Here is a 25,049-nt window from a genome sequence, read left to right on the forward strand (position 1 = left end):
CTTTATCTCTGATCCGTTGACAGAAAAACTTATTGCCAGAATGTTGTCATGGAAATCAAACGCAGATGAATCCGATGGATTGACCACACACTTCCCAAGGTTGCCTAGAGGCGGACACCAACTGGCAACAGCGAACCTGGTTGGCCAAAAACCACCTGGCGCCTGTCATGAGCTCAATGAGGAACAACATATCGTACAAAATAGAGATGTAGATGGATTGTGGCTGCCTTGTGTCCAACAGAGAACGAAGATGATTAATTAAAAAAGTAAGTAAATCTCGTTATCAACCTTACAGCAAGTCTTTTATCGTAAATGGCGGCTGTCCTTCATTATCAACTCATTCTTACGCTACCAAGTTGAATAGAAATACATGAAAGATGAAGAGTTGTTCCAAATCGATTGTCTTAATTTGTGACGGCCATTTATTATGGTTCAACTTTCTGACCACAACATGCGAACAAGTTTTTGGAGTGAGCAAGTTATGTCCATGAAATAATCATAAGCAAACCTAGGTGATTAAATAACTAAAGTTGCTGCCGTTTGCTCTGCTATCTCCAGGATGACCAAAGATGTGTTAAAGGACAGTTCACGAGTTTCTGGATTTATTCATCAACCTTAATTAATTGAATTTCATCAACGTTAACTGAATTTTGGATGGCAGTGTGCAGAGCTTCACTTCTAGCGTACGATCGATGACTGTTGGAAAAACATCTCAGCTCAGATAAGTAGATTATGGTTTTCCTATCTTTACACTCCAAGAGTGTCAAAAATCTTGATTCTGATTGTAAAATTGATAGGTTTTCAAGTTTCGTACCATTGCTGCATATAAGCGTACGGTTGTCTTGTTGTCCAGAAAATACCATAATTTATATCAGTACAATACACGTACACTGTGTTATGTTCGATAATAATTATTATAATGAGACTACTGTTTGTTTGGAAGGACTTTGGGTCGAACGTTTGTTGGCTCAGATCATTTTCGCGTGGGGGGTGGAGTTATTATGTGAAGGAACATCTTGCACTTTTCATTTTACGTTCTTGGAATTAAGCGTCTGAAAACGTTTAGGTGAAGAGGAGAATACCACGACGTAAATAGTCATAAAAAAGATTTTTTAATGATCATTAAATCCAATTTTGATAGCTAGCTTATATTATAACCAAGTTAGAAAGCATTATCCTTGATTCTTAGAAGCGCGAACAATACAACCCATCTTGGATTCCATGGGAATTCTATTTCCTTTTTGAAGAAAATGCTAAAATTCGAAAACACATCAAAACACTACTGTTTTCTGAAAAGTTACATAGTTATCAATTGAATCTAACACTGCTGTAAATTTATTAGTTGACAAGGTAGTGTTGATTGAATATTCTTTTTTCTGTCTCTCTCGCTCCAGGCGGCTGATATATCACTGTTGACAGAAAGGGTAGCCATCTTGGATCGCAATGTACTGTTGGACTCTGGCACAAGTTGACTATTGGAAACATCAAATCTCAGATAAGTACATTATTTCTACTCTCGTTAACTTTTAACAGTTTCGGCGTAAGAATTATGAAAATCTCAGAAACTGATTAACTAGAAGATATTGTCTTGATGAAGAACCAAATTCTTAGAATTAATATTAACAATATGAGAAAATCAGTAACGAGAATACACATTTTGAGCATGGGATGTACTTAAGAGTTACCACTTAGAAAAACTAAATTCTCAGAGTTAACATTTAAAACAATATGAGAAAACCAGTAATGAGAATATACATTTTGAGCATGGGATATGTTAAAAGTTACCACTCAGTTCGTTATGCTGAAGGTCGACCTGAAGCTATCGAATATTATATCTCGTAATTCTTGTTTTTTTCAAGGCATTGATGAAGACCATAACCAAAAGTTGTGGAAATTGAGATAAGAGAAAAAAAGTATTTTGCTAAATTGAGAACAATGGTGGTTTCTTTACGAGAAAAATTTCAATGAAGAGGAAGGGGTAGTAAGTAATTAATACATGGCCGCAGCTTATCAATAAAATCATGTCGTGAATTCTCACTAGTATTCCCATTAAGCCGAGATGAATGATACAACGAACTGTCGTTTTGCATGTATATATCCTTTGCATTTGGGTAGTATTCTCAAGAATATAAAGTGAAGTATCTCAATTGAAAGTTTTTAATCTGCCAGTTCGTCACTTCTCATACATTGCAAACTTCATGTAAGAGTGCTGTTTGTACAGCCGTATAACTCTTGACGGTATCACAATGAGCCAAATTAAAAGTAAGATTGCTCTAAAAAGGACTTCTTCTGTTTTTTGTTTGTTTGTTTGTTTGTTTGTTTGTTTGTTTTTGTCAAGTAGAGAAGGATTTTAAATCTTGAAAAAAATCTTGGAAAGGCACAGCTGGTCAGATAGCCGGACTACAATAGATCGTTTTCACTGTCGTGCAATAGAAAAAAAACAAGGAAATTCGATCTTATTGAAGATAAATAAAGAAGACTCCTCTCCAGGTTTTAGGTCTATGCGCCGTCCCAAACTTCAGTTATTTGCCTGAATGTTTTGCACAAATTTAAAGAGCTCAGTATGGTGCCGCCATATTGGTGTAGCTCCGTGGTACACCAATTGGCGAATCTTTGTTTACAATATTTGCCCCATAAGTGATACAGTTTCTGATGGAAATTCTGAATGTTGAAAGGGCATAGCACGATCAACTGTGTCAAGGAATTTGAGCGCGATGTATTGCATAATTTTTGAGCGACGCGGGTTTAAAAACTCAAAATCAGGAGCCATAATCGGGACGGAGACCGTAAGCGCGCGCCATATCTAGTATTGGGGTTGTCCCCATGATATGGGACAATAATTCTATTTTTAGAACAAATTGCGCCATCGCCTGCGGCACACGCGCGTACATGCTGCGAGGATTTTTGCAGATGTCGCGCGGGGGAAATGGCGTCCAAAATTCCCGACATTTTTCATGTTCTGGCCCACAACTCAACGCGTTTACGTCTGTTGGAATTTTGCTTAAGTATTTTCGTCGTAAGCTGCTCCAGTTTGAGTGAAGTAAGACAGTGTCGAATTTAGGTATGTTCCGCTTTAAGCTTAGATATATATCGCTGACCAAGTTGTGTTCCGACGGATGCTTCTGTTACATGAGCTATACATTACCCCACTTTAAATTTCACATATGTTGAAGATTGACAGCTTTTCCATTACACAGCAAAAAACTAGCTGGATATATTTAGATATAGCAGAGCTTCAGGACTTCATAGTTTCCTAGCTCCCCTTGCCACTCGCTTGCGAGGAATTTACCAGTCTATCGCGACCGAAAGGTAAAACAAAATTTGCTAGTTTGAGTTTCGCCTGAATTGTAAGCAACGCTTGATGTTTCATCAAGGCCCAATAACTTTACCTCCGTAGATACTGCTGAGTTTTATTCGTGTAAAATCCAGTAAATTCTCTGTTGTCGATGAACGGGAGCGCCCGCCGATGCGTGTTTTGTACAGTCAGTAAACATGACAAATTGTACTTCCGCCGCACTTTCGTGTGAAAGCGTACATCGAACTCGAACAATAACTCTGTAGTTTTGAAATATGTTTAAGATTGATAAGTGTTTGAGAACATATTAAAAGCTAAGCTGAAAATTTGCGAATAAGGCAGAAATAATCAGCAAAGTACGAGATGTACGATGACGCTTTCTTTGATAAACTTCGAATAACGATTTCGATTTTGTTGATCGAGTTATCAAAACTCCTTGTCTATTTTCATTTTCGCAGTGTAAAACTTCACTATGCTTATGTTGAAGAAACACACATGATGTTAGTAGCCTTTTTTGCGTTCGTGAAATGTGTTGCAGCATCTCGGCACAAAAGATAACGAAAGAAATCTTTGTCAAGATTTGTTGGCAATTGAAAACACCGACTCGGACTTGAAAGTGCACGAGCTGCACTATGCAAATGAGCTAATTGTACGCGTCAGACTTTCCTTTCAAAAACTTTTGCAAACACACCAAACAATAAGAAACCATCAAAACACGTTTTGGTTATGATTCACCATTGTCTGAGAAACTCACAAATTAACTCGATACCAGAGTAGAGAGTTTCTTGCTATATTCTTAAGTCAGAACAAACGAAAAAACATACGCGTAAGCTTTCAACTAGCGCGAGCAGATCTTATTATCCATTCTCAGCGGGAGATTGAAGTCTTGTTTTCGACCCTGAAAAGCCCACCTTTTCCGTTAGCTCAGAGCGTAAAACTACATATAAGCGCCCTGGTTCGTATTCCCTGCCTTATTCCCTACCTACGCTGTGAAAAATACGCAAGATAATCCCCAAAGGTCTTTCAACTCCCACCATTTGATCACGCAACGTGACAACATCCACGCAAGAGCCCTCGACATGTGCGTGGATCCGCGCGGATATATGACGTCAGGATGGCGCAATTTGCTCTAAAAATAGAAAAATTGTCCCATATCATAGGTGCGCGCGGATCCCAAGACTTACGGTCTCCGTCCCCGATTATGGCTCCTGCTCAAAATTTAACAAAGAATGTAAATGCTCATTAGGGCGTTTGCCACCCAGAAATTTGGCGGTTTTTTAAGGCCAATTTCTTCTCGAATATTACAGCCAAAGAGCCAAAAGTTTCACCAATTACTAAGTTTCACAAGCTCTTTAAATTGTTGTAGTCAATTCGTGTCTAGCGTGATACCTTCTCCGTGCATAGTAGTATGTCAATGAGGAAAAATGTAAAAAATGACCTCGGCAAAGATTCGCCAATATGGCAGCCGGAAAATAGTGTGACAATCTGGATCTTCTTGGTTATCTAGGCCATTGATTGACTATTCTGCACAAACCAACATATTAACACTTAACTGCTACTTTTATTTCACGAAGGGCTAAAAATCATGAGATAAGTATATATTTTTCGACAAACGCGATGTTCCGCACTGCCATAACTCTAAAATTCAAAATGCACTTGTTACCAAACGAAGGACACCATTGCGCTGAAATGCTGTCAAGATGTATAATTTTCGCACTTCTTGTGCCTGATGAGGATAGAAACTCTGGTGGTTCTTTACGTTTGGATTTAAACGCTTGATGACGTCACATGAAAACGTTCCACTGAATTGAGCATAGAATAATTAAAGTTGCCTTATTCAGATCTAATCATTAATTAGTTCTACAATAATAATTAAGACAAAATCCGAGAGGAAATCGAGCAATTTCAGTTTTTATTGGACAAAAAGCTCCATCCAGAGTAATTCTAAGTATCTTGCAGTCCTTTCTGCATTTTCTAAAAGGTTACGATATAAATAGTTGCTTGAAATAACACCGAAAACCATTTCCCATGGAAATGTGGGAAAATAAGTTTCAAAGTTTAGAGAAATTGTGCAAGCAAAGGTAAACCTTCATCATCAGTTTCATTTCACCAGTAATTTCAAGTATTTCATATGAACTTCAAAATCTGTTTCAGTCGACATTTGGTGTCGTTAGAAATAATTTCCTTTGAGAAGATGTTTAGAACAGTCGCACAGCCGTTTGCAATACGATGTGAATAATCTCGGTACAAAGTTTTTTTCCACTTGTTACTCAAACGTCTTGTAGATTCCTTCTTAATTGCTCGGAGGAAGATTATTGAATGAACTTGGTGAGCAATTGTAAAAGGAGACCATGAAACAACTTTCATACCGTTACTGGAATTTGTTAACACAGGATTTGGCAATATGACTTCTACCAGTACCAGAGTATACAAGCTTATTGAAGTGCCTTTGCAATTAATTTTCAACTTGTTTTTTTACTTGCATAATGTTTACATTAATGGAGCCCTGAGTAGTTTCTTTTTTCATCACGGCATGCTTATGGAAGCACGTAAGGATACTTTTTTGAATATTTTAACCGACCCACCCCTCCAAAAGAATGAAAAACGGCCAAAATATATAGGGACTTTCAGAATATATTTAGGTAATTTCAGAATATATTTGCACATTGACCATTCAAAATCTGTGCAATGTCTTCTTTGGGGGGTTAAATCTTTCACGGACTCGTAGATAGATCAGAAAGAGAAAATGTTTTTAAAAAAAAATTCCTATGAATTAATTTAGGTCTATGGGTTAAAATTCACGGAGAAAACGTTTTTTCGCAATTTGCGATGAGTTCTCTTTCATCAAATTTTCTCTCATCAAATGTTCGTGATACAATGTTAACCGAAAACTGAAGTTTATTTAAAAATTTAATAAAGCAAAATTGTACTTATTAGAGTGTTTCATGTGAAAAAACGTTTTGAATGACATTCCAATGGGGGAAAGGAGCATTGTTGACTGGCCGTATTATCTATTGGACGAAACTTTGTGCTAAAATATTCAGAAAATACAAATTTTAAAGAAGACTCATGAATTATTATAACTGATCATAAAACGTAAATTGAAACTGTGTTAACACAACAATATTAAAGACATGATACAAGGTCAGCTAGACTTCGAACTGGAAATCCTTGAAAAAAACGCGGATGATATAATTAATAAATGGAATTTCTGTCGCTTATTTAAATCGACTTGAAAGATTCTACTTCTTGACTGGTTTTAAACTCACTACTTTGTTTTCAATTTCATTGGAAACTGCATGCGAAAACCTCTGTTTTTTATACATGAAAGAATGAATTTTGAGTTGTGGATAAGAAATGAAATAGTTAGCTTAAGCAACGACGATACCTACGCCAGGGACGACTCCTAGAAAGAAAAATGATATTTCTAATCTCCTAACAATCTGGATATCTGCTCCGTACCCCAATCAGTACTTAAAACTTGCTCAAACTAAATATGTAATGCCAGCGATCCATTCCAAAAAGAAATACAAAAAATTTGCCATCCCGACCTACGTTCTTCAAAATGCACAGAACCTGTTCATGTCGCATTACGGCTACAAAATGCACAAAGACTTAAAACGCACGCGCACAGCCATTGTTCTACTCAATAAACTTTTTGCTTGGTGACGTTTTCGTTGCTGTTTTATGTTTTTTTTTTCTTCATTTGGGATTTTTTATTTCCACAATTACATCAATTACAATCCTTTTTTTAACAATTAATTTACAGAAGAACGAATAAAGTTTGGTTTACAGAAGTTAACAATGACACCATATTGAATTAAGAAAAAAGATTTTGTCAATTCTTATCTTCATACTTATTTAACTTAACGATTTTCCTTAATGATAGCGTTGTCTACTATAATTATTAGTTAAAATTGCTTCCTCAAAGATCTTCTATTATTCTTTAAACAATTTAGTTTTATTCGATTTGAAATGTGTTTTTCAGTTTCATATTTAATTACCTAAATTCTTATGAAGTGGCTCAAGGAAGGTAATGTTTCTCTACATCGACAAGTCCACAAGAGAGATTTTCCTAAAATTACTATCTAATTAAACAGATCCATCTCCTCCTCAAAAGACCCAACAATAACATTGCAATATGTAAGCGAGAGGCTTCTGCAACTCTTGGTTGTGCTCAAAACCTTTTTCATTAACCTCATGCCAAAAAGAATATGAAAAAGAACAACCGAACAAAATATGGGATATTGTTTCCGTTTGCTGATTACAGATGCAGTTGGGATTAGAAACGTATCCTATTTTACACAGGCGGTCATTAGTAAACAGAACAGAATTCAACACTTTGTACCGAAAGGAGCGTAGATACGGTTCATTAGCAGCCCTCACTGGCAGAAGAAATGCCTCTGAAACTTGCTTGTCATCAAGGCTAAATTCTTTCTTTAGCTTGACCCATTTACTTGGTTTTCCAATTTTTGTTTTATAGGAAAACAATAGTCAACGTCACATTAGCGTTTGCCTTTACTGTGCTACGCAATGTTAGAAGATTGGAAAAAAATAAGCAATCATTATCAACACAATATTAAGATTAACAAATTTCTACGTGACTGAGAGTGCCCTTCCGTCCAAAAAATTTTCGTTGCCGTTGCCGTCGTGGTTTGCTTGAGCTCCTTAATGTCCGGAAAGTTAGAACACACGGGTAACTGGGAGCGTAAGGCGGTGTTTCGTAAGACATTTCCGTAAATTCAAATTTATAATCATATTACCTTTGTGGGATAACTGCTTGCAAATGATTTGTTTCTCCGCCTCTTTTAGCGTAATTCCGAGAGTAGTTAACGCAATTTTCCTGTGTTTATTTTTCTTTGGTGACATCAGACAATAAGTGTTTCTGATTTTCCTGAGTGGATAATTTCCAGCTAGAACTGATACGAAAAGTAAGTGTTCCATGAGTGGTGAATTCAATGTTTGGGCGTTAACAGGGTCTGAAGACAGATGTCAGCGAGGCATCAATTCTAAACCAAACCCGGTTGTTCACTGCATCACATGACTAAAAAAATGTATTATGGTTATGTTTGACAAAGGGAAATTGTGACAGGCGAGAGAGTTTACTAAACTGTTTGGCTATGTATATACCAGCCCAAAGGGAAATAAATAGACGGCTTTCTTGTCAATTTCAAATTAAAAACTGACTCTTCGTATATCACTTGCACAAAAAAGTGACTTGACTCAGCTCGAAAGCTCATTTCAAGGGCACCACTTTAAATATTGCAAATGAGCCAACGGATAATAAAGTTATAAAATTGACAGTGGATCAGCAATTAAATCTCTTGACTGAATTAAGACATTGCCAACGAGTCAGGTGATTAGAATAAATAGTAAATCAACTATGACATATTGTCTTGATGTCAAAATTTACAATATTTATTGCCAAATTTTCGTCTTTCGCCTACAAAAATCTACGAGAAAGAATGTAGCAACTAAGTATTGAATGTTTCATACTTTTAAGTGGAAAAAATATCAAACGTAAGATTTATTTTGCCAAATCGCTCGCATTGTGGGCTGAAATAGCGCCACAAAACACCAGCAACAGATTGTTTTCAGTCGTGTGTCGTGACGAAAGCTGACTCTATGCATTGTTAAAGAGGAGGCTAGGTAGAAGAAATGTACAATTTACCATCTCTTTGCGGCGTTCTTATTGGAAAAGGTCAGAAAAAAGAATTGGATTTACGTGTTTGAAAACTTTGTTTAAGTTCAATCTTGACACCAAAATTGCAGTACATATTCAAGAAGGGAAATCGATGCCCCCAGAATAACCATTACGTTTGATTTAGGAATTCTGGCTTTATAAATTACCCACAGACAGGTTGTAAGAACTGTTTCTGTGGCATATTGTGTAGATTTCATCTCGATACAGTCGCATTAAAGAGCATTAAATGAAGCGGCTGCAATTTGTGGCAGCTCGACTTAGCCTGTTTTTTTAAAAAACTAAATCAGTGACGACTAAGATGTTCAACGACAAAATAGGAAAAAAATTCCAAAGTAATACCAGGAGTGCGAATTTAATTCCTTACATGGTACAGTCACATGAAAAATGATAAGGAAAAACAGTACTTTTGTTTTAAGCGTCCTGTACAAAAAAAGTTAAGGTTGTGAAGTTCTTAACCAGTGATTTGTAGAAGAAAAAGTGAGAAACTTGCTGAACTGTAATTCAGAGGTGGATTGTTTATAAATTCAAGAGAAAGATATCTTTGCCATTTCGGTGCAAACGAAGATGTGATTTTCCAGCATACGCTCCGCTCCAGTTTTCACGTATTGTTCCTAGAAAGCGGTAACAAATTCAAGTTAAAAAGTCGTTCATCACTGAAACGTGTTATGTCGATTATAGAAATGGACTCTATTATTTCTAAGAAATAGTGATCAACAGCTCATTTCTCCTTTCACCAGATGATGAGAATTTCAATTAATTTCAGTTAATTACAATAATATTAATTTCAACAAGATGATGAGAAAAAAGGAAGTCGTCAACTTTGGATCATTGTCTTGCTGGAGCAGTGAATTGGCCATTTCCGAGTTTACCTTGTCCTTCTGTTTGAAAACGAGTTCTCGTGCAAAACCACTTTTGCGATGGAAGGCAAATTTCACTCTCGATTTCTGATTTTTTTCTAATTTCTTTGTGTACGATGACAATTAAAAAATAAGATGGTCAATACGCAGACACGTGAGTTAAGTTATAATTATCCATTTCCAACGTTCAATAGTGCTGCCCACTTTGTTGCAAAAGTAAACAAGAAGTAAAGTTATATTATTCCATGATGATGATTAGTTTTCGATTTTCCATTATTTTATTGTAACCAGAAATAATTTGGCAACACTCTGTTAGAAATGCTGCGGGATAGCTTAAGGCATTTTAAAATTATTCAGTACCTTTAAGATTCCTGGAAGGAATATAGCCTAGAGTAATAAAATATTTCTGTTTGTTGTGAACGGATATTAAATTTTCCAGTTAGTACCGATAAAAAGTGGTAACTCCATACATGTTTGGAGCGTTTCTAGCTACGGTCTTGAGAGAGGTGTCGGCAAGGCATCAAATTCCCCAACAAACCCGTTCTCGGTATAAAATGACTTACTATACACGACAAGTTCAGTGAGAAAATAAAAGCACTCTGTTTAACATTTCCGACAGTGGGAAACTGACAAGCGAGATAGTTTACAAATCTGATTTTGCCATCAGTCTCCAAAACGAAATAGAGCTTTTCGTCTACCAATTTTGAGTTTAAAATATGTTTCTTCACACTTCAGTTACACAAATAAACAGTAATTTGAGGCTCACTTAAAGAATGGCTTGATTTAGCTCGAAAGATCATTTCATGGGCACTTTATAAAATAGTAAATGAGTCGAGTCAAATGCTTTGTCTTAGGCTTTGGTAGATTGTGCTCGAAAAAAAAGCTTATTATGCTTTTAGCAGTGCTCATATTTTTTAGAAATTATGCCAAAATTATGCTACTTTCTGAAAATTATGCTCTCTGTCACCGAAGTTATGCTACTTGGATTTTAAGGAAAATAAAGATCGCCAGTAGCTTAACTCTATCAATTTTGACTTTAATGAACATTCAGACAGTCCACCTTCCAGTCTTACAGTCTTCAGCATGGCAAATACGCATGTGCGCACCTCGAAAAGCCAAATGATATCCAAATCAACCATTTCTGGGTTCTGAATCCGGGTCAGAAAGTTACTTGTATATACTTGTTTTAGACGCCATCCAGGCAAAGCCCTCAGTTTAGTATAAAGACAACTATGCATGTTGTTAATCTCTCTGTTATCGGTTATTGTACTGAAGCATTACACAAGCCTGTAAATAGTCCACGAGAACATGCTCTTGTGAATCATTGAATCGGTGGATGTACTCGAGGACGACGCCATCTTTGATCTAAGGCCTGAGGGGCCGAGCCGCCGAGCCATAAGCGTGGTGGCCTGAGGAGAGTCTCAGCCTCTCAGATATGTACGGGGTGACCTAGCTAGAGTCTTCCAGACCTCGATATTTTCCAATAACAATACAGAAGTAAAGTACAAACTGAATTATTCTAGAACTATGATGGGTTTTTTTTTGTTTTCAAGGCATAAAAGCTCGGATTATGCTAGCAGTGCTAAACTGAAATAAAAGCTTTAAATTATGCTCGTTTTTCTAAATTATGCTAAAAATTATGCTAGCACAATCTACCAAAGCCTACTTTGTCTTACGGATAAAAAGGGTTTAAAATTGACAGGGGAAGAGCAACGTGTTCGTCACGTATAAAATAGCGGCAAGGTAGAACTGAATGAACTTTTCAATTCTCAAGAACTAGAAATCAACATACAATTTCTCCTAGCTGTTTTTAAGGTAGCTGAAGTAGATCTACAGTTCTTATTCATTTTAGCAGAACACGTTGTTAACTTGACTTTCTATAGAATGATAATAGAATCCTGGTTAACGGATTTTGTGATAAAGAAGAACCCAAATATTGATGGCATCCTATCAAACCCAAACGATACGAATAGCTTGTGTATATGAAAAGAAATTAAAGAAAGAAAAAACTTGACATAGAGATTTGAAATTTTTGCGCTCATTCTTGTTAAACCAGTACAGTTGGCAAATTAGCATATAACGTCTCAGTGCACGTATTTTCAATTGTCTAGATAGCACTTACACTTGCCTTCTGACTGATCAATAATGATAATTCTTGTCAACAGGATCACAGATATTAGACGGATCCGTTAAGAAAATGGACTGCAGCACTTATCAATATTACATTCAACCACCTTAAAATAGTGTTAAAAAAGGAGGTCAGCAAGTCTTCGAAAAGAGTTAAACATTACTGACTTTTTGAAAGCTATTTCATCAATAAACAAGACTTGCAAGGTAGCTTTCATCAGCATTTTCTTCTCTGAAACAATGTGAATCAAAGTATAATACTTAAGTGAAATTTCGCAAAGCCTTTCCTGGTGTTAAGAAGGTGTAACGGCTAATTAAAGGACTCACAAAAAAGAGCTCTTGAAACCTTCTACAACATTAGATCATTAAATAACGAGAACAAGATATATAAACAAGCCGCAAACTAAGTTTCCGGCCAAATCTTGTGTCCTTGTCCATTACTTTAAAACTTAAACGGTGTGTTAATAAATAAAGATCTAACCTCCCCCCTCCCCCAATGATCGCAACATGTATATCCAACATATCATAACATTTTGTGCGTAACATGTTGCACGCGCTTGGCCACCCTCTTGAGACATGTTCAATCATATTACGTGCTGATGGCTAATACTTAACCAAAACACCAAACATGTCGCAACAGGGTAGACAAACGCACACAACATGTTGGGAGGAGGTAGTAGGGAGCAAGATGACTCTTTTTCCCTCCTTGCTCCTCCCCAGAGGAGGTAGTAGGGAGCAAGATGACTCTTTTTCCCTCCTTGCTCCTCCCCAGAGGAGGTAGTAGGGAGCAAGATGACTCTTTTTCCCTCCTTGCTCCTCCCCAGAGGAGGTAGTAGGGAGCAAGATGACTCTTTTTCCCTCCTTGCTCCTCCCCAGAGGAGGTAGTAGGGAGCAAGATGACTCTTTTTCCCTCCTTGCTCCTCCCCAGAGGAGGTAGTAGGGAGCAAGATGACTCTTTTTCCCTCCTTGCTCCTCCCCAGAGGAGGTAGTAGGGAGCAAGATGACTCTTTTTCCCTCCTTGCTCCTCCCCAGAGGAGGTAGTAGGGAGCAAGATGACTCTTTTTCCCTCCTTGCTCCTCCCCAGAGGAGGTAGTAGGGAGCAAGATGACTCTTTTTCCCTCCTTGCTCCTCCCCAGAGGAGGTAGTAGGGAGCAAGATGACTCTTTTTCCCTCCTTGCTCCTCCCCAGAGGAGGTAGTAGGGAGCAAGATGACTCTTTTTCCCTCCTTGCTCCTCCCCAGAGGAGGTAGTAGGGAGCAAGATGACTCTTTTTCCCTCCTTGCTCCTCCCCAGAGGAGGTAGTAGGGAGCAAGATGACTCTTTTTCCCTCCTTGCTCCTCCCCAGAGGAGGTAGTAGGGAGCAAGATGACTCTTTTTCCCTCCTTGCTCCTCCCCAGAGGAGGTAGTAGGGAGCAAGATGACTCTTTTTCCCTCCTTGCTCCTCCCCAGAGGAGGTAGTAGGGAGCAAGATGACTCTTTTTCCCTCCTTGCTCCTCCCCAGAGGAGGTAGTAGGGAGCAAGATGACTCTTTTTCCCTCCTTGCTCCTCCCCAGAGGAGGTAGTAGGGAGCAAGATGACTCTTTTTCCCTCCTTGCTCCTCCCCAGAGGAGGTAGTAGGGAGCAAGATGACTCTTTTTCCCTCCTTGCTCCTCCCCAGAGGAGGTAGTAGGGAGCAAGATGACTCTTTTTCCCTCCTTGCTCCTCCCCAGAGGAGGTAGTAGGGAGCAAGATGACTCTTTTTCCCTCCTTGCTCCTCCCCAGAGGAGGTAGTAGGGAGCAAGATGACTCTTTTTCCCTCCTTGCTCCTCCCCAGAGGAGGTAGTAGGGAGCAAGATGACTCTTTTTCCCTCCTTGCTCCTCCCCAGAGGAGGTAGTAGGGAGCAAGATGACTCTTTTTCCCTCCTTGCTCCTCCCCAGAGGAGGTAGTAGGGAGCAAGATGACTCTTTTTCCCTCCTTGCTCCTCCCCAGAGGAGGTAGTAGGGAGCAAGATGACTCTTTTTCCCTCCTTGCTCCTCCCCAGAGGAGGTAGTAGGGAGCAAGATGACTCTTTTTCCCTCCTTGCTCCTCCCCAGAGGAGGTAGTAGGGAGCAAGATGACTCTTTTTCCCTCCTTGCTCCTCCCCAGAGGAGGTAGTAGGGAGCAAGATGACTCTTTTTCCCTCCTTGCTCCTCCCCAGAGGAGGTAGTAGGGAGCAAGATGACTCTTTTTCCCTCCTTGCTCCTCCCCAGAGGAGGTAGTAGGGAGCAAGATGACTCTTTCCATGGTTAATTTATTCATATATTCAATTTAGGTAATGACTCCAGAAATCGTAATAAACAAGGTGGAAATGCTTTTATTATTGTCCTTTACTTTGCTTGGAAGGAGAATTACTTTGCATTTAAATTTAGTTGAATCCAAGATACAGTTTTTATTCCTTAAGCGGAGCGCATTGCCTCAAGAAAATCGTCAGTGAGAGATATCCCTACACGATATTTCGGGCACAGTGGGTCATCTTTTGTCCTAAATTCCCCACTATCTTACCGGGGAATATTGTTAGAAGAGCATTAATTTCTGTTCCTCAAACCTCCACTCCACTGAATGAAACAATCACGCGTGAGGAATAAATTTCTTTTATAATCCTTTACTTTTTTAGGAAGGAGATTTGGAGGGAAGTATATGTCTTAACCATAATCTCTTAATCTTTCCTTTTAAAGTCAAAAGTGGTTACATTTTCAGTAAAACTTCCTCCCAAAGTAATTTTCTTTAAGATGGTCAAGGTTTAGGAAACGGCTGAAAGACTAGACTGCTTATTTATGCCCATAGTGTCGACACAGTGTAGTTTAGTCTTACCGCTACTTCTTAACCTTTAACCCTCTCAGAGAAAAGTACTTTGGGAGGAAGTCTACCTCATATTACAACCCCTTTTTGAACTTTAAAGGGCGAGTGGAGGATTATGGATGAGAGTTAAACTTCCTCTCCAAATATTCTCTCCAGGAAAGTAAAGGATTATGGACGAGATTTAGTCCTCCTTCGCGATTGTTTCATTCAGGGGAGTGGGGGTTTTGGGGGACAGGAATTAAGACTCTTCGAACAATCTTCCCCTGTAAGATGGTGGGGGATTTTTGGCCGAAGATAAACTACTGTGCACAATGGCTCGTGTAGGGGTATCTCCCGATTTTTTTATTATCTGACGATTTTTTTCTGGCATTGCCCTCTTCTTTGGGAATGAGCAATGTTCATTGGATTAAACTGAATTTAAATGCAAAGTAAAGGACAACGACACAGGTTTAACCGCACTCACCTTTCTGGTTCTGCGGCATATTTTTTTCTACAGCTATTTTCTAAATAATATTTTATCACAGGAAGGTGTAAGAGCTTATTGGATTCTAGTCTTTAATTTGCTCTTTGCACCTTCCTTACATCAGCTAAGTTTACTTTCGTTATTTGCGAAAATCTCTATCTTTTTATTCTTCCCTCATACAGACTTGATATTATATATATTCACGTCCGCTTCATTTGTTAATCAACTATTCCATCGTAACTTACTATGAGGATCGACAGATTTACGATAAACGGAGTACAGGTGCTTTTCTTAAAGTTTATTTCCAAGTTCAAAGAGAATTTATTTGAAAGTGTTTCTGCATTTGTCTTTTAGCCAGTTGTTCGCTGTGGTGTATCATTGTTCACTTTCTTTACTATTCCTCAGGCTACCTGTTGATCGAATCAAATATTAACAGTTCATCAGAATGTGTCACGCAGAATCAACATGTATTATTATGCGCTGAACTGTCGGAGTGAGGGTGCTGCTGCGATACCCTCCTACTCGTTCTATATTTTCTTTCCAAATAAAGCTTACTGTGCTTACATACATAATGAAATGTTCACAAGGTAACGTTAGCTTTTGGCTTCAGAAAAAAATAAACAAATACTAAGCAAAATAAACTAGTCGTTTAAATATAGAACTCTTACTAAATGATTGCCAATTAAATCTCTACACTTTAAAACGTCACTATAGTGTTATCGAGCGCAGAATGAACTGTCTTTTGAGTCCATCTTTCAGCTTTGTCCGAGCGATTATCAGTTTTTTTTCTAAAATTTCGAGTGCTGTGACAGCAAATGGCCTTGTTTCACTGAGCCTTCTGGAGAATTTGATTATCCATTCAATATTTCTAAATCCTCTTCCGAAACTTCGGCGAGACAAGAAAAAATGTCCCTATTTTGCAGACTATCTTCAACAACTGAATAGTAATGGCTGATCGTACAAGGTATACCTTAGCCAATCAAAATGCAGTATTGCATTAGTATAATCCGGTAGATTTGTACTAATGATAAACAGATTACTGTACCGTTGTCAAGCACAATAACTGTTGGTTATTAATTCTTACATAATGATCAAGAGTGATCACAATAAAACGTTTTCATGAAATCATTATGAAGACTGATTGACTTTGTGAATTCTTTTGTTAGAAAACATTTTTGGACCTAGAAATTTTAAAGTTAAAATTGTAAATTTCATTTTCAAAGTTAAAACTTTAACTTTGCAGCAACTATTTACTTCTGCTGGCATGTTGACACGACCTTGTTTCCTTACTTATGATCAACAACACGCTTTGCCTCCATCTGAACCAGTAGGGAAGAAATGACTTGCAGTTAATGTCTTTTTTCAGGTTTTCTGAACTGTACTTAACAAATCTTAAGAAAGAAACTGACATATTCATTTCCACTTGTCTTATTCGCATCCTTGGATGGGCCGTGGCTCAATATTTCTCTGCAAACTGAAGTCGAGTGATACAAAACTGAAGCCCTGCTCCGCTGTGTTAATACTTGGTTGGATTATCGCTTACAGAAAACAGCACCTCTTGTCAAAGATAGTTTTTTATGTTTTTGGTATCCTTAAAGGGACACAGTCGGCTTTGGGACCGCGCTGACCTGGACACTAGTTTTCTCACTTTGAAAAAGTTCACCTCAACCTGAAATCAAAGATACTCGTCGAGTACATCTAGAAATCCGCTTCAATCTTCGCAGTGTTTTGCTTGATTTTCAATCGTTTACTGAAAAACCTGTTTTTGAGTGGGCTTTTGCTCATCCTATGTTTTGTATCATATTTGGTTAAAAACAGTATGGATCGTGTCTCTGTGATATGCAAATTAACTATGAAATCAGATGGTATCTAATGCGCATGTGCTCCAGCTGACTGTGTCCCTTTAACTTTTAATAGGGTACCACTGATTCATGCTTCAAAAGTATTCATATTATTGATAAAAGAACGTAAAACCGAAAAATCAAAAACAAAGCCTCTCCAGTCTTTTCAAGGTACTGGACGTTTTTTTAAGCTTTTCGAAATATATGAACTGATTATGTCGTTCTCAAACCTTTTCATCAGCCTAGCGTTTTTGTCAGTAGTCCGACATCACCAAGTCCAATTACATCCTTTACAGGGACAGGATCCGGTACTTCTTTTTTTATTAGGTTACGTCGGTCCTTGCAAATTGACCTTGTGTTTTCACTGCTTACCAAAGCGTGGCTTATTTAACTATCAGAAACCATAGTACACTTGCCTGCCAAGGAGTTGAAAAACAAATATTGCTTCGGAAACAACATCAAAACTCGATCTGCTATTACCGACCAGCTAAGAAATAGACTGACAAATGCGGGGTAAAAATACAACCTTTATCAGCAATGATGTGAAATGATTTCCTGCTGCAAATTATTAACGACCTGTTAACATGTCCACGACTAAATTTCCTCACGGTTACGTGTTTGATTCTCGGTTCCAGTTTCTTATAGGTCATCGATACAATTTCAAGCATATCCTTAAGACAGTTGCATTTGTTCAAATCATAGTTAACAGAGGGAATGGTTAAGGATCCCAGCAAACATCAAAAAAGCAAACAAACAGGCTAAGAGTTATGTTGGAAGGTCTTTGACCCTGTACATCTTTTTGTTTTATGCTCCTAGACTGTGCATGAATTACGTAATCGCAATATTTCTATTGGTTAGCTGTATGAGCACACATAACAACTTTTTGTATTTTTCCAGATTTTGGGCAGGGTCAACCTCCCTCCCCCGCCCCAAACAGCCAACAAAAACATACAACAAAGAAATTTGCCATGATTCATAATCATTTCCCTCTATTAACCATGTTCAAATGTATCGTGTTTAAGTACTTTCTTATCTCACTTTAATTATTAATTGCCTTAATTGCCAATGCGTCTCGAAACAGTATTTAGGTCAATGCTCTTTCCAGTATCTTGATAAAGTGAAAACATTGGAAACTGACGCAGATCAATATAAATAACTAAACTTGGTAACTCCTTGTTAAAACAATCAGGGAACGTTTTGTTGTGTCAATTAGTTCACTGCTTTTCTTGACGCTCCTGTGGCAAACAAGCACACTCAAAGGTGTTTTATGAATTTTAGTGTACTTTTCTAAGCTCAAGTCCATGTTTTAGACATTTTTATGGTTTTTACAAAGTCTTAATTAAGAAAAAAAAATTGAATCGCCATATTTTTTAGTATTTTCAAACTTTTTGACATATTTGCAAATTTTGAAATCCAAGATGGAGGTCCTTTTTAAAAGCACGATATCAGTTTTACCTGACAAGTTATTGCACGAAACTTAACATTTCTAGATGATTTATCACCACATACTGCATATATGTTTTATTACTATACCGCATTTATAATTTGATGAACATGGAAAGAGACGCTCTCAGTTAACCTTCACCCTTTGCAGGTTCTAAAATTTGTTTCATTTTTAAGAACTCCATATAAGAGATAAAAAGGATAGACGAATATGATTAAAATTCAAAAGGTTTGTTCAAAAGTTCCAAAGCAAAAATTAAACCTTAATGATAATTATGTCTTGAAACCTTTCCTCAGGAATACTGCTTGTAAATACTTCTTGTAAAATCACGGTTCCTGCACTAAGTGAGACTAGTTTCTAACTTCTGATAATAACGTTTTCCAATGCAATAACTTTGTACTAATCTTCCTTATGTCGAATCGATGTAAAACTTTTACACTGAGTTGCTAAAATGAGCTTAGATCAGGAGCCATAATCGGGGACGGAGGCCGTAAGCACGCGCCATTTCTAGTATTGGGGCTGTCCCTATGATATGGGACAATTTTTCTATTTTTAGAACAAATTGCGCCATCGTGTGCGGAAAGCGCGCGTACACGCTGCGAGGATTTTTGCGGTTGTAGCGCGGGGGCAATGGCATCCGAAATTCCAGACATGTTTTATGCTTTTGGCCCACAACTCAATACGTTTATGTCTGTTGGAATTTTGCTCAAATATTTTCGTCGTAAGCTGCTCCAATTCGACTGAAGTAAGGCAGTGTCGAATTTAGGTATGTCCCGTTTTATATCACTCAGACCAAGTTGTGTTCCGCTGCTTCTTTTACAAGTGTTCCACATTACTCCACTATAAATTTCACATATGCTGAAGATTAACAGCTTTTCCGTAACACAGCAAAAAAACTGGTTGGAAAAATTTGGATATTGCAGCGTTTTAGGACTTCAAAGTTTCCCTCCTCTTGCCACACGCTTGGGGGATTTCGCCAGAGTCTATCGCCACCGAAAAGTAGTAAGCAATTGCAAGTTTGCATTTCGCCTGAATTGTAAGTAACACTTGATATTTCATCAAGACCCAATAAGTTTACGTCTGTAGACACGGCTAGGCTTTGTTTGTGTAAACATTCAATAAATTGTCTGTTGTCGATGAATAAGAGCGCCCGCCGATCCGTGTTTTTTGCAGTCAGTAAACATGACAAATTGGACTTCCGCAATAATATCTCTAGTTTTTAAATATGTTCAAGGTTGATAAATGTTTGAGAACATATTAAACTGCTTAGCTGAAAATATGTGAATACGGCAGGAATAATCACCAAAGTTACGATGACGTTTTCTTTAATCAACTCGAATAACGATTTCGATTTTGTTGGCTGAGTTATCAAAACTCCTTGTCTATTTTATTTTCGCAGCTCACGTAGGGGCCAAACCACCCCCCTAATGTTTCATGAAGGCTATATTTGCTTGGTTTATATATTTCTGAACCAAGTTTGGCAGATGAACTTTCTTTGTTCTCCAGTTTATTTTAATTCGGAAGTTGTGGCAAAATGTCAGATTATGACGTCATAATTGATGACGTCACCAAAACGTGCTATAATTTTTTGTAAAATCTGATGTAAAGATTATATCATTGGAAAGGCCTTGCCTTGAGGAGTAAAATGCCGGAAACCGTTTTTTGCTATGATGATTATTTTTTGAGATATGGTAAATTAAATTTTTTTTGCTTTCCCCCCCCCCCCCCGGGAATTTGCTTAACCATACTGTCCTTCTTAAGTCAGTCTCTCTGGTTTATTTTTTTCAGTCTTTTTCTAGGAAGGCTAATAATCTAGAAAAATAGAAAGCTTGATGTTGTCAAAAATCGTATGGTTTTAGAAATTTGATTTTCGGCTTTGTTAGGATAGTATTAACAGTAAAAAAACGGGTGACGTCACAGGTTATGACGTAACAAAACTTATTTTAACGCAATAACACTAGAGGGATAATTTTTTATTCCGATTTTCTTCTTTATTTTTGCTTTAGTCATCTGGCACATCACATGTGCAACATAGCTGCATTTGCTGGAACAAAATTACGGCTCCAATTTGGTGATTTTTCTCAAGGGGAGGACTCCATATTTTGCAGAGTTATTTTTCATATTTAAAAATGCCATATTTCATGTAATTTTTGTGATATGGACAAATTTTTTTCAGGTTTCAACTCCCCTTGATGTCCTCTTTCCAACACATTGTACAAAATATGCATATTAAAAACTTCAAAAGTGGCAAGAAACATGACGTCATCACTGTGACGTCACAACTTTGACATTTACTGACATTTTTCACATAAATATTTGGTGTAGAAAGAGTTTATATTTTTTAAGTAATGCGAAATAATGTGAAATATCCAAGAACTGATGAAACATTTGGGGGGTGGTTTGGCCCCTAGCTGTGTAAAATTTCACTACGTTGAAGAAACACACATGATAGTAGCCTTTTGGCGTTAGTGAAAATTGTTGCAGAATCTCAGCACAAAAGATAACGAAAGAAATCTTTGTCAAGATTTGTTGCCAATTAGCTACAATTGAAAACACAGACTCGGACTTTAAAGTGCACGCCCTGGAGCTACTTGTACGCGTCAGACGTTCCTTCCAAAACTTGCCAAACGAGCAGAAATATATCAAATAATATCAAAAACAGGTTTTGGTTATGATTAAGCACTGTTTGAGAAATTCACAAATTACCTCGATACCAGAGTAGAGAGATTTCTTACATAAACTTTATTCTTTAGACAACATCCACGCGAGAACCCATGACATGTGCGTGGATCCGCGCGGATGTATGTCCGAGTCAGGGTGGCGCAATTTGTTCTAAAAATAGCAAAAGTGCCCCATATCATTAGGTGCGCGCAGATCCCGAGACTTACGGTCTCCGTCCCCGGTTATGGCTCTTGCTTAGATTGAAGATTGTTTATTTTTTACGGAAAACGACATTCCAAGGAAGCGGGAGACTGCGCGTGCAGCAATTAACATACTATGTAAATTCAAAGCTTTCTAAAGTTTTCGATTCTATTTTATCTATTTTCTATTTCACTATTACATTTCATAAGTGTAAACAGTAGTTTTGATACCTTTTGACCTGTGTACTTGTTTTATTTATCTATTTTTCTCTGGGTCCATTTTTATTTATTTATTTATTTATTTTTATTTATTTTTATTTTTTTTGCTGTTTGTTTCAAAATGTTTCGACCATTACTTCAGTTTATCATTACAGCTACCCTGAGAGACTAGCGTCACATATTTATTCTAGCTGGAATGTTATTTGTTTGCTGTTTGCTTGAATACTGACACAAAAACTTTATTCACATACAACAAACTGTTGTTTTCTTGAGAAAAAGAAAATACTCAAACTACACTTTGAAATCTATGTCAGTGAAACATCGCTACATCGAAAACATGACATTTCTCTAAAGGCTTGAGCCCACTTGTGCCCGGACACATGCAAGTACGTATCGAAACCAAACAACGCTCGTAAATATTTTCAGCCACCTGTTCTCTGTTCTAAACGTTAATTTTCCATGTTAAATGGTGTAGCAAGACACTAATTTGCCCTAGGCGATGATATTTTTTCATTCACCTCCATGTTTAACACTGTACTTATATCAGTTACACAGACGAAAAAGTAGTGCATGTTTATATAGATTGGTCAAGCTTCGAACATTGATGACCGAAAAATGATCGTGTTTGGCAAAGCGCAATTAGAATTGTCATGCCGATAAAGTCATGAGCTCTATCAGTCGTTATAAATGAAGTTGCTGTTCGTTCTTGAATGCCTGACAATACTATTTTAAAACACATTTGATTTTGAGTAATTCCTTCTCTAAATGAATCGCCTTTAAAGTTCATTTGCGGCCTCGTATAAGGAAAGCATTGTTCGCACTGCAAATTATCATTGTACTATTAAACTGGAATTGTTCTCGTAAATTGTCGTACATGCTTCTCTGTCTGCAGCGTAAGTGGATCACTTCCTTAAATCTTCGTTCGCAAAGCCAAGCCGAGAGTAAGCTGAAATGCTACGTTAGAATCTTTGTTTTTCACAATGTTTATATCAAAATAAATTTGTAACAATTTCTAGTACCACCACCACGTTTTTATTCTGTTAAATTTGAATTCAAAATGTTAGGAAAAAGCACTTCAATTTTGCATTGCGGAGAATATTCGGCCGTTTTAAGTTGTCCTTTAAAATAATAAATTGCGATGTTCAACCTTCCACTTCAGTCTCGTACTCAAAATATTCATTTTCCCAATTGATTGTCATACATTTCTTTTGTTGTTAGTTTATGAATTTGGTAACATTGCCTTTGTAACATACTTGACAACGCAACGAGGTACGATGTTATATTTTGATCACTCTTGGACTGAATCCGTTAATGGTAAACGACTAGAGAAACAAGAAAACGGCTTATCTGAAGTAAGATATTTCCAGGCCAGGGTCCAAGAGCCAGTACACTGCTATCCAAAATGACTACACATTTCTTTGAAAGGGCATTAAACCTAGAAAGAAAGGAAACATCAACAAAATAGCTGGTTAATATTGATTGTATCACTTAACACTTACTGTTTTCACAATGTTCTTACGAAGGTTATAATAATTAACACCAGCATGTTTTATTCTGTAACTTTGATTCCATTATGTTACTGGACAAGTCTCCAATCTTCAAGTAAAATTCTTCTTACTAGTTACAATATATCCTGATTCCAATATTTTCTCTCCAACTGAAATGCTTATAACAAGGGTCAGGAAGGCATTTATATGGTCAGACTCTGATCACTCTTTGGACTGAAACCGTTCAATGGTAAACAGAGAAGAAAACGACTTACCTGAAAAAAGGTCTTTTTCTGGCTGTCAACTTGAACCAGGCTTCGAGAGCTTACACACTTTGATCCAGCATGGCTACACTTTCTATTGAAACGATGTTTGCATTCAACCTGGTGATAAAAAGAGCAGAAAACAACAAATTAAATTACTTTTCAACGATTATCGGATCTCCAGTTGTGTTAATTTCGAATATTTGCCCCTAAATACACATTTACAGTGCTTTTCTAAAGCTTTACTTTATTGAAATTGATGAACAAATCTCTCGCAATCGTGTACTTTTAAGAATTCGTTCGGACATCAGAACAATTCCTCGTTGCCCAACCGGTATGTAAGAGTTTATGGGTTCGAATCCCGTCACGGACGGAGATGTTCAATTCTTTGTCCCAAACTCACCACACGATCAAAATTTCATCTTTCACTACTCCCGATTAGATTTCTCTACAGGATACTTGGAATGACACAGTTATTAAAGTGGTCGACGACAAATTCAAGTAAAATAAGGAAAGGGTGAACTTATCTGAATTAAGATTTTTCCAATATGTCATATATAGTGCACCAGCGTTCAAGAATTACACACTGCAATCCAAAATGGCCTCACTTTCTCTTCAATATCCGAGTTCACCTGGCAAAAAGGGAGATTAAACATAAAACGAACTATTTTTTTCATCAACAAATTCGAGACGTGTTTATAAATTTAATAACAGGCAATTCTGCAGTGACTTCTTAAAGCAGGTATCAATACTGTACGGTAAAATTATTTAAGAAAACACTAAATTTTTGTTGGCTGGCAAATCTCAAACAAACTTCCTGGTTCTGCCGAGGACATTAAAATAGTTAAAGATTTTCTCTGCAAGATACTTTAAAATGTATTGACATGGAAGGAGATTTTATTAACTTTAGACTGAAACCGAAAAAAAAGGAAAATTTGAGGTGCTGGACTTATTGTAGAGAAAAAGCGTTTCCAGCCATTAGCAAGCAGTGAACTACTGATTGAAACCACCGAGTCCAAGAGCTAACGAAGTTGTTTTTCTTGCATTGGCGAATTTTCAGTCCTTCGTTTCATAAATTTTCCAGAAACCAAGTGAGGCAAGGTGCAAATAAATTTCTAACACCGGCAAAAAATATTTTATGAACGTTACTGCTGAGCTTTGGTGGTACATTTAGACAACATTTCTCAGTTAATGAATAGAAAACTGCGAAGATAATATCTGGTCTATCTGAACCAAGATGTTTGCAATACTTACATTGTACCAAAGAACATTAGAGCCACGCACTGTCGTACAAAATGGACTTGTTTTCTCTCAGCATATCTTTTTTAAAACCTGCATGAAAAAGAAAAGAGGAAGCTTTGATACACTGACTTTTAAAAACTACGTTAGGCTTAGGAATTTGGTCAAAAAAATGCAGAGCTAGCGGTTCACAGAGACATTTAAAGCATAAATACTATTCAGACAGCGTTTAAACGCACAAAGCAGTATAAACTTATTATTTTTTTGCTACATGAAGACAGTTTATTTGGTGATTTCCCTCGGGATGTACTCTACATAATAAAAGAAAATCAATTATTTTCTTCCTTGGACTGATACTGTAAATGGTATAAGACAGAAGAGTTAAGAAAATGAGAACGAACTTATCTGACTATAAAATCTTTCAGATGTCGT

The 25,049-nt window shown here is 37.3% G+C and overlaps 1 long non-coding RNA gene across 1 annotated transcript; it reads left to right on the plus strand.

Moving 5' to 3' along the window:
- The first annotated feature begins 513 nt into the window (after window positions 1–513).
- On the plus strand, window positions 514–12,193 carry LOC149108655 (uncharacterized). The gene is made up of 2 exons (XR_016208506.1): window positions 514–1,499; window positions 12,022–12,193. It is a non-coding gene; the product is annotated as an uncharacterized LOC149108655 (long non-coding RNA).
- The last annotated feature ends 12,856 nt before the right edge of the window (window positions 12,194–25,049 follow it).

The sequence above is a fragment of the Orbicella faveolata genome, unplaced genomic scaffold (genome assembly GCF_042242905.1).
Source record: "Orbicella faveolata isolate gen_17 unplaced genomic scaffold, um_ofav_v1 contig_25, whole genome shotgun sequence".
In the NCBI taxonomy this organism is placed as follows: Eukaryota; Metazoa; Cnidaria; class Anthozoa; order Scleractinia; family Merulinidae; genus Orbicella; species Orbicella faveolata.